We start from the raw sequence: 20,506 nt of genomic DNA, 5'->3' as shown, positions 1-20,506 counted from the left end.
TGAGAAAGAATTAGTGGGCGACAGCATACAGGCATTAATATCAAGAACATAGATGCGTGACCATACTAGTTCAATCCGTCCTTATTAAAATTAATAATATGATGGACAGCAGTGGATAGCTAAAGGCTGATATAATGCTTATCATGATTACTATTTCTAGTGACAATTACATTATCAAATTTCGTACATAAACAAGTGTAACCTATCAAGTCACTGACCTCAATATTAATAAATATTCTATATAAACTCTTTTATCTAATCCTTACCAATGTCATTAATGTAAAAGTGTGTGTGTTTGTTACTTTATAACGCCTTAATGGCTTAAGCAATTACTATAAAATTTAGTACGCACGTACTGTATGTATTTTTATCCCGGTCAGTAAACATATCCTGGTCATGCGGACGAAGTCGCGGGTAAAAGGTAGTGGATAATAAAACCCAAAATACATCGCCCACGCCATCTAGTTCCAAACTAAGTAAAGCTTGTATATACTATGAACAGAAACTTAGCAACTGACAAAACCTATAAAGAGAGGGAAAAGGAATTGTTAGTAATAGGAATCCAACAACCCCATTGCTAACAATATACTCCATCAGGTCGACCTTCATGCGGTTCCCCTTGAAACCATTTTAATTCTTTATGAATTTGTCACTATGGGTCGAATGACCTACCTTTTGATTCTTATCTATCATCTGCCACTAGTGCCCTGCCAGTGTATACTGATAACCCAGCTGGAGATTACCATTCCTTTATCATCCATTAAAAACCCAAACAGATATACTGATGAATGCAAATATTTTTATCATCATCATCATTCCAGCCATTATCCGTCCACTGCTGGACATAAGCCTCCCCCATAGACTGCCATAAAGAACGGCCCTGAACCACCTGCATCTACTGACTTCTTGCAAATAATTTAAATAAAAAAAAATTTATGTTATTAATAAATATAAATTGTGCTGGGACTCATGGATGAAAATTAAATAGTAACCCTAACTGCGCTATACTAACTGGTATACACTAGCGGGGCACCAGTGAGGAATGATAGCTGAGAATGAAAAGGCAGGTCAGTTAGCCCATTGTGTAAATACATTTGGAATTCAGCACAATGGTTTACAGAGGGGACCACGTGGAAGTCAACTTGACAGGATATGTTAGCAATAGCACTGGTAGTCTGCATTGCTAACAATCGTCCCCCCCCCCCCCACCCCCAGTAGGGTATATTACTAACAATGGGACATACAGACCCCTTTACTAACAATCCTTTTCCCCTCGCATGATATAAAAGGATCAGGGGGTATCATGGGCGAAACAGTATATTCTGTTATGTCCATGGTACTGCTCATGTCTATAGGCGACGGTTACTACTTTCCATCAGGTGGGCCGTCAGCTTGTTTGCCATTCTAAGTTGTATAAAAAAAAGACGTCAGGTCGACCGCCACGCGATCTTCAGATGTAGCGACAATAGGTTCGATTCTAGACTTTTATGCCTAATTGCTCCTCTATGGCTCACATCTGTTTAGCAGTGGTCACGCCGGTCGGCAGGTCAGTGACCCCTCATTGTCTCAGCGCTTACCGATCGCCCGCTCCGACTCGAATTAGAAACAATTTGATAAACACACGAGTAAACCTATTTTGAAGTGTTAAATGTGCTGTCTCTATATTGGTAGGCGACTTTAAAAAGCGAAGCATTTAATTCGTTCGCATTGTTCAAGTGACTTCAAAAAGGAAGTTCACAATTCCGTTGTATTTTTTTTTATGTTTGTTACATCACACTTAAACATTGTTTTTATAGAAAATTTATCCAAAATCAGTTCAATTCTTTAGTTTCTTAATCAAAATAACTAGTTCTACCAAAATCGAAGATTTTTTTTTGTGAAATACAATCGTATTATTCGGGAGGGAAGGGATTGTTAGTAATAGAGAATAAAAATTCCATTGCTAGCAATATACCCAACCAGGTCGACCTCCTCACGGTTCTCCCTGGAAACTATCATGGTTAATTCCTGATGAATTCATCATGATGGGCTAACTGGCCTGTTTTCATTCTCATCTATCACCCTTCACTGGTGCTCCGCCAGCGTATCCCGTTAGCGCAGGCGGGGTTACCATGCCATTTTCACCCATCAAAAAAAAATCTTAATATTCTTCAACTGTTCGTTAAGGATCTAAATGTACTTATAGACATTATTATTCCGCGTTCTAAATTTAAATATTCTCAATCGAATGTCTGTACAAAACATCTTGTCGTTTATCTGTGGATTTTACTCGTTTTAAAATAAGAACAGTCAGATTACTAAATTAATATTAATTCATTCACAATTGAAGTAGCCGTTTTTTACAGAGCAAAATGTATTTATTTAACGTTGTTTTTTTTTTATAAAAAATATAACTAAGAACCATATTGAACCATATTAGTCAAATTTCAAACAAAAAAAAATATTGCTTTATAATCGGTATATTCGTTTAGGAGCTATGAATGCACAGATAAACACACATACTCAGAAATACGTCGAACTTATAACACCCTTTTTTGCGTTGGAGGCTAAAAACAGAAAGCATATGAAGGGCTATATACTTATCTTACTAATATAATAAAAATAATCGCATCATAATCGATTTATTCGGAGTACTACAATACCACAGACAGGCACACAGAAACGTCTAACTTACAATACATCTCTTTTTGCGTTGGATATTAATAAATCAATTTATATCTTTATTTATTAAGTATGCTATTAAAGAGATAACAAAAATTAAATAATAAATAAATAAAAATTTGTCTATTCATCTCCACAAATTACAATGTATAGATTATTTACTTTATACAAATTAAAAGGATCGTAATTAAAAATATGTCGACCAAATAGGCGACGTGCTGAAGAAGGGCCAAATTAAAAGTACCCGTAACCGACGAGCGTGTATGACAAGATTGATGAATGTGGAAGGAGCGAAAGAGGTTTGTTTGAATCGAAGCATTTGGCGTTCCATTGTTTCTGCCTACCCTAATGGGAGACAGGCGTGACAGATATGTATGTATGTATGTATGTAATTAAAAAAATACATTATAAACGTTAGTACCAACTTGTCACAGATATATCGATTAGTAATTAATTGCCTAACACTATTTTAGGGCACACTCGGTTGCATCGCTTTACGGTGCACTGCGCAAAATAGAATTATGCACTGACCTACTTGTGCCTATGTAATAACGATTAAATAAACAAATAGCGAACAAGGGATGTATGAAAAGATGTCGATGACCAAAATTACTGTTGACAGGGAGGGAATTGTTAGTAATGCGGACTACCAGTCCCGTTGCTAGCAATATACCCTGTCAGGTCGACCTCCACGTGGTCACCCCTGAAAACCATAATGCTGAATTCCAGGTGTATTCATCCCTCACTGGTGCCAGTGCCTCACAGGTGAATATATGATAATGGAATAGTAATCCCGCCTGCGCTTACGGTATACGAGGTTTGTCCGGAAAGTACGTATAAAAGTTTTTTAAAAATTTTATTTTACAATTATTCAGGTAAATCAATTTTATCCCCTTCAAAGTACTCCCCCTGTGACATAATGCACTTGTGCCAACGCCGTTTCCACTGTGAGAAGGCTCCTTGAAAGTCCTCTGGTTGTAGGTTTCTCAGCTGCCCCGTCGTAGCTTTTTTTATCTCATTTATGTCCCCCAAATGCCGCCCCCGAAGTACCAATTTGGTTTTTGGGAACAAGAAGAAGTCACACGGGGCCAAATCCGGCGAATAGGGGGGGTGTTCGGTCACCGTAATGGAATTTTTACTCAAAAACTCACGGACAACAAGAGAGGTGTGGGCAGGGGCATTGTCGTGGTGAAGAATCCAACGCCCCTCTCGCGCCAATTCTGGACGAACTCGTGCCACACGAGCTTTGAGGCGTCTGAGCACATCGACGTAGAATTTTCCATCAACTGTCTGGCCTGGAGGGACGAATTCTTGATGGACAATCCCCCGAACATCGAACTCTTTCTCGGCCCTCTCTGAATCTTTTTAGCCACTTGTGGACGGTTGGTTCCTTCACAGCATCATCCCCATAAACTGTTCTGAGATCGGCAAAAATTTCACGGCCATTCTTGCCGAGTTTCGAGAGAAACTTGATTACGACGCGCTGCTCTTCAACGGAAGCGGGCTCCATGCCGACGGGGTTTCGTTAAGAGGTAACTTCACAGATGGCGTGACAAGCCAGTTCGCACCGCACGGCGGTCAGACCAGAACTGAAGCATTGTTAGGGACATAAGGAAGGGGTCCTGCGCTTACCTGGCCTCCCCACTCCTCTTTCTCGCATTCCAGAACACTTTTATACGAACTTTCCGGACAGACCTCGTACGCTGGCGCGGCACCAGTGAGGGATGATAGGTGAGGATGAAAAAGCAGATCAGTTAGCCCATCGTGATAAATACATTTGGTATTTAGCACGATGATTTCCAGGGAGAACCACGTGGAGGTCGACCTGCCAGGGTATATTGCTAGCATTGGGACTAGTAGTCCACATTACTAACAATCCCTTTCCCCCAGTAATATATACTAGATGGAGTGACGACTCTAAATACATTCCAGGGAGTGGATGCAGGTGGCTCAGGACCGTTCTTTATGGCAGTCTATGGGAGAGGCCTATGTACAGCAGTGGACGGATACTGCTAGGGGATTACGATGTTTATATGAACTTTTTTAAAATAACACTTTATTGAGTAAAATAGTAAAATTACAGTGAACTTAAGGAGACAACATGTTAATGCTAAGGAATAAAAACTACTATAGGCGTCACAGTATATTCTGTGATGTCAGTGATACTGTTGATATCTATAAGTCCATCAGGTGGACCCTGACCTTGTTTGTACACGCACAACAAAAATATTTATGCATCTTGGAATGACAAGCAAACAGACAGCAATACTACTTTCATATCAACTTACTTGCTTCGAACAATTGGCGCCATATATGGATTTTAAGTATAAATAAGCGAACATTGAACTTAAAACCAATGAAATAAGGTATCAATTACAATGTACAATTAGACAACACACCGAGACGATTTCCTTAAGAACCTTTATGAATCTTAACGCATTGTCAATATAATCAACAGTAGCACACTTTGTAAACTCTATTTCTAATACACAAGGTTCAAATTAGAATGCGTAAAGTAACAGATGGCAGCACTTTAATTGCGATTTCTTTTACCGTTCCGAGGTAATAAACGATTGTAACGTTCAACCTGCTAACGTCCTGTTTTATTCACATCGATCATTGGTGTTAGTTTATTGGATAGCCTCGTTTCTTTCTCAAATCGTTATTTTTTAAGAATCAAGAACACATAGTTAGGGTTGTCAACTTTATAACGAATTCATATGAATTATATTTTGACAACACTGTCTTCGGTAAAAATTGTCGTGTAGTCTCAGCATAGAATGGACAGCAGCGTCCCTCTTAAAACATCACCGAAAGCCAAACTGCGGTTGCCAAAACGCCCGCCAAGCATGACAACTACTGGCAAAGTCCCCCCAATTGTAAATTGCTATAAAGAATGACACAGCTTCTTATGGCAGTGTATGATAGATGATGATGATTCGGTAAAAAGCATGTAGCAGCAAAAAAGCCACTTTAAATTTAAAATTGAATCTATATGGGAATAAATCATACTGATATAAAAATAATGATCGAAATCGATTCTGAATTGGCGATATAATTGCATAACTTCGTCCGAGATGTTTACTAACCGGGATAAAAAGCAGCCTATATGCTGCTCCAACCCATATAGTAAGTGTATACCAAATTCCATAGTGATTGGTTAAACCGTTAAGGCACAATAAGGTCACAAATAAACAAACTCACTTTCACATTTATAATATTAGTAAGAAATACAAAATATTGCATTTTCGCCAGAATTCAAGGTATATGTAAAATTACAGCAAAATCTGTTAGCTGGAACTGGTTCTGATTAAATTTACTATATTAAACCTATACAAATTAACATACAAATAAGTTAAAATCTTTTAGAATACAGACGAATTGAGAATCTCAACCTTTGAAAGGTCCATACTATATCACAGTGTTTTTCAACCTTTTTCATGACACGACTCCCTCTAGTATGAAAAAAAATATTTCGTGACCCCCCAATTATTTATTTGTTAATTTGTATTAACATTTGTATGTTTTAATTATCATTATTCTTAATAAATCAATATTGTATAACTTTTTTTACTGAGTGACCCACAGGGGGTCGCGACCCACACGTTGAAAAATACTGCCATATCATATGATATTAACTGTTTACTGCTGAACATAGTTGTCACGCTTGGCAAACGGGTTGGTAACCGCAGTCAGGATTTGTCGTTAAGAGAAACACTGCTGCCCATCTCTCGACCGTTAAGTTTCCTTACTCGCCTCATACGACATCCACGAGAAAGGAAATGGTGCCCGATTCTATGCCGAGAACACACTGCGTAGAATGGACTTTTGAAGGTCACTTAAAAATAAATATAGCGACATTTTATTAATAAATTGTTAGAGGGATTATTAGATATAACAAGAATGTCACGGTTGGCAACCCTATACTTGAGAGATGTGTGCCGCTCTTCGCAGGAAGTTGCAACATTCACATGCATGTGTGATACATAAATACATACATACACATTATTGCTTTTAAGACAGATGTTAATTGCATTAGGTATACACACACATACAACTGTACTGTATTGAATAATTACAGTGTCTGATATATGACGATATACTGTAATACTCTATCTATCTCGATTGTATACGTTGACATCATCATCTCTACGTATAGATGTAGTACTATTTTTTATAGAATAGTTAACAAGCTGACCGGCCCACCTAATGGAAAGTTTTTTTTTATACAATTTAGAATGGCAAACAAGCTGACGGCCCACCTGATGGAAAGTGGTAACCGTCGCTTATAGACGTGAGCAGTACCATGGACATAACAGAGTATACTGTTTCGCCCATGAAACCCCCCATGCGTTGCCATTCCTGAGGACTCGGATGTTATTCCTCTGTACCCAGTAAATCCACTGCCATATCCCACCATCGCACATCATCAGCTGAGCCAGTTCCTTTTGCCTAATATGAGACACTTCTTATATATGTATTTTCTTTTGTAATTGTATTTTTCTAGCAATAAAAATTTTTGCTATTCTATTTTATATCTTGCGGCTTTGTCCTCGTAAATCATTGTTTGAAGTATCCTATATACTAATTAAGGATATAATCTATCTGTGTACCAAATTTAATTCAAGTCCGTTTAGTAGTTTTTGCGCGAAAGACTGACAAACATCCGTACACCATTTGAAAAAATCTACTTAAAATTGGAGCAAAGCCAGTTATTTGGGTAAAAGAACCGATTTGGATAAAATTTCTATATGATCAATCTGAGAGTATACCTTTTTAAATAAAAGAAGAATTCTTCAAGCCGGTTTATAAGTGGCGGAGTTATGAGGTGACAAACATAAAAAAAAACAACCGAATTGAGAACTTCATTTATAAAGTCGATTGATGACAGCGTCCTACTTTTTTTTAATGGGTTATAATGGTACGGTAACCCCGTCTGCGCTATCGGTATAAACAGCACAACGCTAATTTTCAGCCAGTCTCTCTCTTAACATAGCTAGATTCGTAATAAAGTTTGCACCCAGTCAATAAACAACCGACTCACCTTTGTCTATATTCATTCAGAACCTGTCGTCAGATGGAAGCACTGTCACTGTATCACTACACATGGTCACTATTAACACTGCACCGCACTGGCACTGTCACTTAGCACATGGTATATCCGATATTGGAGATCTGTAACAATCAAATTAGAACATTAGGTAAGCTAACAAACACAAAAAAAAAAAAAAAATAAACAATAGTTTGACAGTACTAGGGAATTAATTAAAAATAGTGACTTTAATACTGACAAAATTAATATGATTAAGGCGAGAGTCTAAAACGAAAATAAATTCTGTACAGGTTTTAATAAAATAATATTATAAAATATAAACTGTAGGCGACGTGCTGAAGAACGGCCAAATTAAAAGTACCCGTAACCGGCGAGCGTGTATGAAAAGATTGATGAATGTGGAAGAAGCGAAAGAAGTTTGTGTGAATCGAAGCATTTGGCGTTCCATTGTTTCTGCCTACCCTAATGGGAGACAGGCATGACAGATATGTATGTATGTATGTTATAAACCAGTATGGTTTGTAATTATGTATGTAGACTCTACTCTAATGTATGTGGATTTAAATTCGGGGACGCCCGACTAGTTCCGAACTCGATAGGAGCTCTTAATCATGAGCGCGGTTCATGGCTGTACTGTATGTATTCGCGAGCAGAACTTACACATACACTAAGCGACACAGTCATGGATCGCGCTCATGAATAAGAGATCCTATCGAGTTTTAAACTATACAAGCATCACCGAATTTAAAACGTGAGTAAAACCAATAAATAATAATAAATAAATTACAAAATAGTATATTCTAATGTTTATTGCGTGATAATTTTAGTACAAAAAGGCGATTCCAAAATGTTCATTTCGACTCACAGCTCTAATTGCCAGTGACATAATGGGCAACTGTCAAGTAGCACATTTCTGTGACTAAGACTACACACATGAGATAACGGTAAAAACAGCAAAAATATATCCTATTAAAAACATAAGATGTAAAAAAATGCCAAGTCTCTCGCAACGTAGTTCTTCAACTACAGAAAGTTGTCAGATCTAAAAAAAAAAACAAGTAAAACCAAGTCAGTTATTTTATTTAGTGTCTATGGAAGTACCTATACACCAATTTTGTTATAAATTGTAATCTTATTTGTTATAATTATCTATCAACATTTACAGTGACCATATCAACATGAGACATATTTATTTTTGATAATAATTATAATAACTTTCAATTTCCCGGTAAAATATTCAATGTTAATTTCAAATGTCAAAACTGAGGTCATATAAAGGTTTTTTGAGCAAAATTTACTTGAGAACTTTGTATCTATGTCCTAAATTAATCAGGGTTTAATACGTTTTTAAATAAGAAGTAAAATTATTGCAAAAAACATTGGATTACAATAAGCATCGATTATTTAACAATAACATAATTTAATATTGTGTTACACAAAAAAATTATAAAGTGACATACATAAAAAAATACGACCGAATCGAGAATGTCCTTCTTTTTGAAGTCAGTCGAAAAGCAATCGTAAACAATACCAACTCATATGAGAAGAAAAAATCACAAGAGCACAATATTCACGTTCCGAAATCATTCCACGTTCAAATTTCAAATTCATTCGCTTCGTTTACGTTCCGAAGCGAAAATTAACCGAAAAAGGACCAAATCTGGCCCCTCTGTAGCCATAACGATCTCTACCGAATTACCGTTTATGACAATAGAAACGAGCCTATTGACTATTCCACGTCCCCTGTTACTATTCACTCTGTCACACTTGCAAGTTAATCGTATCGCTGTCCCTTTTCTGTTGAAGTTGGAGATTGTTCGCGGTACATTGCTGTTTAATATGTCATTCGTATGTTAATTCTAAAGTAAATCTGATATGCATCATGGAGGGTTATAAAAGAAGTTTCGTCTCAAATTAAAAATCAATGCTCTCTACTAAAACTCTAAACAGAGCATTCGAATTACGTATTTAAGTAACTCACAAAAGGTAAAATTTTGTTTATCAAAATAAAACAGCTAGTTCAATAATGTCAAAATTACTAATCTATTCTTATTTTAAAATTTAAAACTAATAAACGCAATGATAAACGTCGAAATGTTTCGTAGACATAAATTTAAAATATTTGAATTTAGAACGCGCAATGCAATCTGTGTCTACGAGTAGATTTTGTTTTGTACAATGTAGTTTTTTTCTTCGCACACAAAAGTAAAATGGGACCAAAACGGAAGTAAACCTTACAGATTGCAAAAATAATTGTAAAAATCAGTTCAGGATTGACTACGTAATCTTAGTAAAAAAAATGTAGACAAATTGGTAACCTCATGCTTTCCTTACTATTTAAAAAGGCTAAATACACTCGTATGCATAATTTGGATATTAAAAAGTTTCCATTTTTAAGTGCATTTTTTTTAAAATGACTATAAAGAATAAATTCTTTTTTCTCTATGAAAATAACCACATAACAAAACCACTTATGATTTTTATTATAGCATAGATTGTTACCATTTCAAAAGAGTAATTCGCGGGACAAGCGACCGTGTACGGGTGTCCTTACAACTGTAATACAACTGGGGTTCTCGCCCCCTCGCCCTTATTTGATACTCAATAGTTTTGGCAAATTACCCCCAAATGTTTAACGATTTACCCCCGTGTATACTGAATCATCATTCAAAATGATTTATTGCAGTTTTAGTTTTGTATTTTGATCTGCTACTTCTTCAGCAGTTAACACATATCTATGTTAAGGGGGAAAAAGGGATTGTTAGTAATGGAGACTGAGAATCCCATTGCTAGCAATATATCCAACCAGGTCGACCTCCTCGCGGTTCTCCCTATCATGGTTAATTCCTGATGAATTCATCAATATGGGCTAACTGGCCTGTTTTCATTCTCGTATCCCGTTAGCGCAGGCGGGGTTACCATACAATTTTCACCCATCAAAAAAAAAAAAAAATTACATATACATACACATATAAATATATACAAAGCACACATAAGGAAATATGACGAAAAACACATATCTATGATTTTAATAATAGAATAAGTAATTTATAAGTAGAATGTAGTAGATACATACATACATAAGATGGAAAAAATATAATAAAAGTTAAAAGCTTGGAAATTAATATCCAGTGCCGGCGTATTATTAAAAAAAATCATATCTATTAAGGGGAGAGAATTGTTAGTAATGCGGACTATCAGGCCCATTTCTAACAATATACCCTGTCAAGTCGACCTGTCCGTGGTGTGGAAACCATCGTGTTGAATTCCAGGTGTATTCATCACGATGGAATAACTGACCTATCTTTCAAACTCCCTTATCACCTCTCACTGGTGCCCCGTCAACGTATACAGTTAGCACAAGCGGGGTTACCATTCCATTATCATCCATTAAAAAAACATATCTATTTCATGAAAAAAGATAAATTAGGAACGGTGTCCTCGGCCACAGCACACCTAGCAGTCTAATTATTCAGTCAGGCCAGTCAGTTAGAACTCAATGCAGTCTCCATTGGAAACCATAGCGGTTAAATCCTAGAGATCAAGATGTGTCAACTGACCTGTCTTCATCCTAGCCTATCATCCCATAATGTTGTCTTTTTCATACCATTTCATTTATATATAAAACAGTCATATTTCTATCTCACATAATTAATTACCACAGATATAAACAGAGCTAGATGTCGTAAATACTTATTTATATGACAAATATATATTTGCTCCGTAAAAAACGACTCCAATCGTGAATACACTGATAAACGGCGAGATATTCCATAGATATCCACATTGTAAATGCTGCGCTTTTACATACAAATTTCGCAAAGCGCTTCATTGCTACGCAAAGTGGGAGGCTGTGTACAAAAATCGTTTATTTGGGTACCTCTATCCCATTCGTGTTCCTGCCGTAAACCAGCGGCTGTGTTTCAGTTTACAACCGGCAGTTTCAATCGTCACAAAATTAAAAAGAAGGACTAATCCTGTTAATTGCAAAAAAGAATTGTGAATATACAATTGACGACGTGATTGTTTAAAATATTGCAAAAAGGAAATCAGACGAATTGAAGTCTCTTCTCGGAAATTGCTAAAAATACGCAAGCCAATGTGAAATTTTGAAGTGGCTAAACGCAATACTGCCATTCTTAAACCCTGACCGGTATTGGGGATTAATTCTATTAATACTAAACTATAGAATATACAATGTAATTAATAAGAGAAGCAAACATTGAAACAACTCTGTCTAAACTCAAACAAAACGAAACAAAGAAACATCACAATCATAAGCCGAATAGCATTGGACGCACACGTAAGCAAACTGTCTCCACAAAATAAAATACAGCCCGATGTCATATCGTATTGATTCCGGCCCTTAACTTCTGTCCCTGTCATCCATTTGGGTGGCTATTAAGTGTGAAAGGGACAGGTAGTCGCCGGCAACTCGCTTCGGTAATGTTTACTTGTGTGCAGATTACGGGTGACGCCCCGGACCAGTCTCGGACCGGCTTTCTTTAGACTTTAGAGCAATTCCAGAAACGCGTCTCATTTATTGCTCTTAATAGTACAAGTGGGTACTGTACTAGGGTCTGCTGCAGTACAGGCCCATGAAAAGGTAACTAAATATTGTTGAAATCATCGGATAAACACTCGCCAAATGAAACGAGTAAGAAATCGAATCGTTCAATCGACTAGACGATTTTTTATTTGTACTAATATTTGACACGAGCAGGCTGTTTTATGGTCGAGTCAACTATCCGTTTATTTACACGTTATCCTTTCTACCCAAACAGACTATAATATGTTGAATTGGGGAGAAGGCATTGTTAGTAATGGGGAGATTAATCCCCATTGCTATCAATATACCCTAGCAGGTCGACCTCGACTCTTAATCACGATGGTTTCCAGGGAAAACCATCTTGACTAATTTATCGTTGATCGTTGGCTAACTGACTTGCTTTATCATCTTCACTTATCATCCTTTACTAGTGCCCCGCTAGTGTATACCGATAGCGGAGGCGGGCTTACCATTCTATTATCATCCATTAAAAAAAAATGTTGAATTTAGATGAATTGAAAACTATTAAACAGTCGAATCCAGTTATAATTAAAGATGATGAGAGGAACGAAGCAAATATCTATTTACTAAGTTCACTTTGGTTATTTTGAGTGAATGGATATTTTCCGTAAATAGAAACTATAAATTTATTATTATCATTGTATTTCTATATATTGTTCATTAACGTTATGCTTCTGACTTTACTGGGTACAGAGAAATAACACCTCAATCCTCAGGAATGGTAACGCATAGGGGGGTATCATGGGCGAAACAGTATACTCTGTTATGTCCATGGTACTGCTCATGTCTACAGGCGACGGTTACCACTTTCCATCAGGTGGGCCGTCAGCTTGTTTGCCATTCTAAGTCGTATAAAAAAAATATCCTACATACACGACATGAAATTCAAAGCTCCACTGAGGCGTCTGAGACCATAAAGGAGTTTATTAGCAATTCCTAGATAGAGCGACGACCTCAAAAACTTTACAATGACATGGGAGGAGAATAGATGTAGATGGCAACACGATTTTTTTTTCAACTGACTTCAAAAAGAAGAAGGGTCTCAATTCGGTTGTATTTTTTTATTAACTCATAACTCCGTCAGTTGTAAAGCGACTTGAAAAATTCTTTTTTTTTATCTGAAAGGATATACTTACAGATTCATCATATCCACCTTTAACTGTCCACTGCTGAACACTGGCCTTCCCTATAAGGGGGGTTTTGCCAGTTGTTGCTAAACTTGGCGGTCGGGTTTTAAGTTTTTGGTGATGTTTTAAGAGGGGCGCTGCTGCTCATCTCACAACCTTTAAGTTCCCTTAGTCACCTATTACGATACCCAACGAAAAGGAAAGGGTGGTCCGTTCTATGCCGGTACCACACGAGAACTGATTTCGTCACTAACTTAGTTGGTTTTTACACACAATCTTAAATTATTAAAAATCCCCAATTTTTTCAATATTATCACAACGGGAATTTTAAGTGGAGCAAACTCTAAGTTGTAACTTTCGATACAATGTTAAAAAAATGAGCATTAGAATCCGAAATCCAATACAAATTAAGAATCTTCTTTTAGAAGCGGCTTAAAACACAATTAAGTTTAAAGCAACTAGTTATAACGATATAGTAAAGGGTTAGACCTTCTTATGTCTGTCTCACTTGCATCCAAGTAAATAAATGGGATAGAATGAGACAGTAATAACTTTATTTGTTGACCGGTGCGGTGGATTGAAGTAATGGGTATACATAATATAGATTAGTTCGTATTGATTTAGATTCGACATTGGATTCCGAATTCCAATGGTCTTGTTTCCTTAACATTGTATCGAAAGTTACAGTTTAGATTTTACTCCACTAAAACGATTCCACTGGTGACAAAATTAAAATTGACATATGGTATAGTATTATTGTAAACTAGCGGCTCGTCCCAGCGTCGCACGGGTGGACATTTTTACATTTTAAAAAGTGGCCATTAAGGTTGCACACGCGACGGAAGCTTAAAAATGGAATAACTTCTCCCGTTTTCCCAACATTTCCCTTCACCGCTCTGCTCCTATTGATCGTAGCGTGATGAAAAGTACACTATAACCTGCCCAGGAGTATGAAAAATAATTGTACCAAGTTTCGTTAAAATTCGTCGAGTAGTTTTTATTTCTATAACGAACATACAGACAGACAGACAGACAAAAATTTTACTGATTGCATTTTTGGCATCAGTAGCGATAGTTACCCATCTCCTGATAGTTATTTTGGAAATATATTTCATGTACAGAATTGACCTCTCTACAGTTTTATTATAAGTATAGATATAGAAGATAGATTTAAATAAATAGAATACGCGATGATTAACGACGTAATATTTCGTATAATACGAAATATTTAAATTGAGAACACGAACTCTAAATCTTGTAATTTTTCAAAAATCATATTTGGATCATTTAATACTTTAAGATAGTGTTAAAAAAAAGACTTTAATTGTGGAAAAACCAGTTATTTTGATTTCAAACTTAACTACTGAATCCACAATAATGTAAGAGTCTCCTTTCAAATAAAAAAAATCCAAATCGGTTAATACAACTGAAGGAGAATTAATATTTTTGTTAGTAAAAAATGTTTCCTTGAAATACATATATGTTTATTCTACCTTTAAATAAGTACTGGTATAAAAAAGACATAAAAAAAACTAAAGGAGTTATGAAGTAACAAACATAAAAAATACAACCGAATTAATAGGCTCCTTCTTTTTGAAGTCGGATAAAAAAATGCCAAGTATGGCAACACAAAAATCGGTTATTTTAGTTAGTGTGTATGGAAGCACCTATTCATTCAACAAATTTGTTATGAATTGATATGTAATCAATTAACCATCAGCATTTACAGTGACCGGTAACAATATTAGATATTTTTATTTCTATAATGATTATAATGACAATTGTACGGCAAACATATTCTACTGGAGGGAAAGGGATTGTTAGTAATGGAGACTAAGAATCCCATTGCTAGCAATATATCCAACCAGGTCGACCTGCTCGCGGTTCCCCCTGGAAACTATCATGGTTAATTCCTCATGAATTCACCATGATGGGCTAACTGGCCTGTTTTCATTCTCATCTATCACCCTTCACTGGTGCTCCGCCAGCGTATCCCGTCAGTGCAGGCGGGGTTACCATACCATTTTCACCCAACAAAAAAAAACATATTCTACTAACAAAATATTTTATGTTTAAGTGCACTTACTTAGTAATGGAAAACTGTTTCTATTTTGTATTAGATTATTCTTTTGTGATTAATAATAATAATTTAATTATTAATATATCAATTATTTGTAATCATCTAAACCGTCAAATGTCCTATTTTGTCCGCGTTAGTATAATTGTGTCCCACAACGACAAAAACCGACTTCAATTGTGACAAAACCAGTTATTTTGCACTAATTACTAAACTACAGAAACGTTTTTTTTTAAATTTTCTATGGGGCCAATCTGTAAGTATATCTTTGCAGAAAAAAATATCTAAATCGGTTTAAAAATGACAGAGTTATGAGGACCTCATTCTTTAAGCCTGTTGAAAACAGAACTATGATAGGCTACTATATGACTACTATATACTACTATAGATGATATGATACTAAATAAATAGCATGAAAATTATTAGAAGGCAATTAAATACTAAAATGTCTAGTTACAATTCAACATCCTCATAAAACTACACCTATGCATCCAGGTGCTACCAATTAAAAAAAAAACACCATTTACATATCAAAAGAAATCATTGGAAATTAAACTTTAACACAATCCGATAAGAGTTAGCAGTTAAACATGTAACAAAACTGGGATTTGAGAAAAAAGTAACGCAGTCAATGTCCTTCGTGCATGCACTTTGTTTTCTCGCTCTCTCGTTTGTGTTGGAGCAAGATGGATTGGCAAGGGTCCGACAAAAAATTATCGCCTGCGCAGATCCGAGATAGTATGATTGAGTTGGAGCTTTTGTTACTTTGGGTTTGGGTGACATGGGGGCTTAGAGATACGGATTACTCGTATTTTGCATTAGGCGTCACCGAGGAAAAAGAACGTTTGTAATTTTTAAACGACTTTCAACGGCAGGCAATTCTAAATTCGAGTGTATTTTTAAGTAATTCCCAGAAGAAGGAGGTTCTTAATTCGTTTGCTTTTCTTCTGTGAATGGCTCTGTTCCACAATTACGCTGCCAATTCTAAATCGACTTTAATAATTCTCATTGGGATTTACTTCCGTATTGCTTCCAAATTTTTGTCACAATTGAATCCACTACAACTACACACTACACGATTACGCGTTCTAAATTCAAATATATATAAATATTTAAATTTCATGTGACGAAACGACATTTTTTGTCCATTCAATTTTAAATTAAGAATAATGGAATTACAAGTCAAGATGAATTTTGTCACGAGCGATGTCGTTTTTATTTTTTGCGGAGCAAACAGTCCTAAACACTTGAATCTTCTGCTTATAAGGAAGAAAGACTACGTGTATGTCATATCGGAAGGCAAAGCATTGTTCTTGGGAAAGCGTAAACAATGTGTTACACAAACAGACAATTGTTCAGACATTCCGACATTTATTATAATATAAAAATCTTCCAACCACAACTAAATAAGGCCAAAATGACATTTAAATAATAAAATCAGAAAAAGTACGCTTGAAAACGAGAAAAAATACTTTTGTATGAAATGAAATAGGCCACTTCTAGATGGCGTATCTAGATTAGACTTTCAAGAATACCACTGTGAAAACCGCTTCCAATTTGGTTCAGTAGTTTTTATATGATTCCGGAACAAACATAAACAGATAGACAAAATTTCTAAATATTATTATTTTGTTCTATTGATTTGTTTAATTTTTTTCTTAAATCTCAGTCCTCAGGAATGGCAACGCATGAGAGGGTATCATGGGCGAAACAGTATACTCTGTTATGTTCATGGCACTGCTCATGTCTATAGGCGACGGTTACCATTTTCCATCAGGTGGGCCATCAGCTTGTTTGCCATTCTAAGTAGCATAAAAAAAAATATCCTCAATCTTTTTTTTACAACAGAGGGGGGCAAACATGCAAACGGTTCATCTGATGGTAAGTGACTACCGCCGCCTATGAGCACCCACAACACCAGAGGCACTGCAGGTTTGCTGCCGGCATTTTAAAAAGTAATCGACTAGTTACAATTTTATTACGTTAGTAACATAACTTACATTTTAAACACTTATTATACCTTAATTATAAACTCGAGGCTGGCACATTTAAGGTCATTGGCAGACACGTTTCAAACACTAATGATTATTTTCAATGATGGTGCAATCAATGCTTTATTACTGCGTAGTCTCGGAGACAATAAGACACAGAGTCTTTTAAAGGGACGAGATTCTCAATTAATCAGTTTTTATTACTGATTATATATATTGTTATTTCACCCCGTTTTGGTGTTATATAAATTTTGTCACAATTGAAGTAGCTATTGCAGAGTAAAATGCAATTTACGATACATTGCAGGCTTGTATCTTGACGCAAAATTTCCTAATCAAAAACTCGTGAAAGATTTTTGTTTTCACCGAAAGTGATCTACTTAATGATGCTTCATCATTATCTGGAAATCTGTAGAACAGGTTTCAACCTAGTTCAGACTCCAAACTCGCACGATTAATATTATAGATTATATATTAAAGAGATTTAAATATATTATAGTATATATATATATATATATATATATATATATATATATATATATATATATATATATATATATATACTATATATACTATATATATACACTGCAAAATTTTCCTTAAATAAACATTTCTTATTATTATTTGACTTGGTACAATCTGTCCATAACAATTTCTAGAAATAATAATATTTTTTTTTTCATTTTTTAGAACATGATACTACAAGATGACAGTAGTAAATAAAATTGACAGTAGTAAAGACAGTGAGAAAACACTCTAATTTATGTATTTTAAATAGGTTTATAGGACGTTTTAGTTTTTATGAATACGAGGTTTAGTTAATACGTTGGATTTTGTTTCGGTTTCAACTATTATGTAACATAACGCAATACGACCTTTTCAAGTCGTACTATCGACCTGATCATAGCGAAATTGGACATAATTTTACACCAAAAAAAAACTATAAAACTACCATAACTAATGTAGAAGACTAATGATGATTTTTTTATGTTTTTGGTGCAATAAAGAAATAAATAAAGTCTGTAATCCTTTCAGATATAAAAAAAAATCCAAATCGGTTTTCAACTAACGGACTCATAAGGTAGCAAATATAAAACAAAATAAACCGAATAAAGAACCTCGTTCTTTTAAAGTCGGTTGAAATGTAGCATTATGCGATTTATTCGCAATCAATAATTACGTGTCTAATCATAATGAACGTGATTATGTATCGATTTTCAACCGATTAAATGACCATACGAAATACAATTATGTATTTTAAAGACCAAGTACTACAATTTAATTAATAACACTGCAAAAATTTTAATGTAGCTTTCACACAATTGTAAACTTATTTCATAATTATCATCATCATGATGATATCATCCGTCCACTGCTGAATATAGATCTTGGCCAGTAGTTGCCATGCCAGGCAGGTAGATTGACAACTGCAGGTTAGGCTTTGGTGCATTTTAAGACGGGCGCTGTAGCCCATCCCTCGACTATTAACTTATTTTAGTCCTACGACACCCACAGTAAAGGAAAGGGTGGCCCATACTATGCCGGGACCACACAGCATGATATAATGATAATGATATCAAAATGACAAAATTGTGATATTTTTAACTGTATCAGATATTTACTCTAATACTCATTATATACGATTAGGTCGTATCGTGTTATTTTTTGCTTCATTAAATGGCGCTTACCTTATATGACGACGATTTTTTAAAAAGCATACTGGAGGGAAAAATGGAAAATAAAAAAGAAGAAGACAGACAAATAACTACATGGGACAAATAAAGAACAAAACTAGGTGTCACGTCGTATAGGGAGGTCTTGAGTAGAGATGCCTGGAAGATAATGCATGAATTAGTTGCCCAGACAAGAGCAAACTCTTAAAAAAAAAGAACCAGAGGGAGACTTTACAAAAGCCGTTTGCTTGGGCACCTCTGTTCCATTCGAGTTTCTACCGTGAAGCAGTTATGTTAGCATGGCTGTGTTTCGGTTTGAAAGAAATATGGCAAGGAATCTACAAGGTACAGAGAAATTACACCTGAGTCCTCAGGAATGGCAACGCATGGGAGGGTATCATGGGCGAAACAGTATACTCTGTTGTCTACGGTACTGCTCATATCTACAGGCGACGGTTACCATTTTGACCGTCAGCTTGTTTGCCATTCTAAGGTGCTTAAAAAACATGCCGCTTAACACATTTTGCCTGATCAGCGTCGTTATGACGTCACAGTACACTCATAAATCAATGCAAATCGATTTTCTCGCTAGGTATCCAGTCCCCGGCACTAAAGTATTAATTCAGCCGAACCGAGATTCGAGACAACGGCTTATTGTGGAATGCTGTTATTGATTTCGAATGGTGTAACTCAAACACGCACCGTCCGTCTGTATGTACATACAATGACAGTGTCTAGCTATTATAAAACGCGGTGCGATTGTCCGTAAGGTTATTACACTGTACTGCACGATCTGTATCCATCTATGTACTTTATTTTACTTTTTTTTTATGCACCCACAACAAAAATAAACAATTTCAATTGTGACAAAGTCAGCCTTTTGATTTAAAAATTAACTGCTAGACCGCTTTTAATAAGATTTCTGTGGAACTTAAACGAAATAACTGGTTATGCCATAATTAAAGTCGGTTTTTTTAACACAATTTCTTATATTTTGTTAAAAAAAAAAAAAACTACAGAGAAACAATTACAATTTCAAGTCGCCAATCCGTTACCACGATTACAATTGTAAATTCACGCTACTTAATACCCAATTGGGTGGACAGATGTATTAAATGTCAAGTGTGAAAGTTAACGTTATTTATAGTGAAGCTACAAGAAAGCAATTGCATAAAACGACCATCGAGTCGTATTAGCACTGTGCAATGCACGCGACGTTTTCGATGGAAAAAGTGGTAATCAAGTATACGGCTCGCCTGATGGTAAACGTTTACTATGGCCTTTTTGCACAACTGGGGTATTTGCACAAATACACTCGTTACCTATGGTTAAAAAACCTTATTATATATAATGC

General features: G+C 35.7%; 1 protein-coding gene across 15 annotated transcripts in view; it reads right to left on the bottom strand.

Annotated features, from left to right (window-relative positions):
• The window catches only part of LOC113515327 (bromodomain adjacent to zinc finger domain protein 2B), a 114,041-nt gene that overhangs the window by 81,289 nt on the left and 12,246 nt on the right, over positions 1 to 20,506 (bottom strand). For all 15 annotated transcript variants that reach the window (XM_052898411.1, XM_052898413.1, XM_052898415.1 and 12 more), the window contains exon 2: positions 7,706 to 7,836. The gene's annotated coding sequence lies outside the window, so the exon portion shown is untranslated. The remainder of the gene's footprint in view (positions 1 to 7,705; positions 7,837 to 20,506) is intronic.

The sequence above is a fragment of the Galleria mellonella genome, unplaced genomic scaffold, assembly GCF_026898425.1.
Source record: "Galleria mellonella isolate WM207_F2 unplaced genomic scaffold, CSIRO_AGI_GalMel_v1 utg424, whole genome shotgun sequence".
NCBI lineage: Eukaryota > Metazoa > Arthropoda > Insecta > Lepidoptera > Pyralidae > Galleria > Galleria mellonella.
This window is presented reverse-complemented; position numbering and strand designations above follow the sequence as displayed.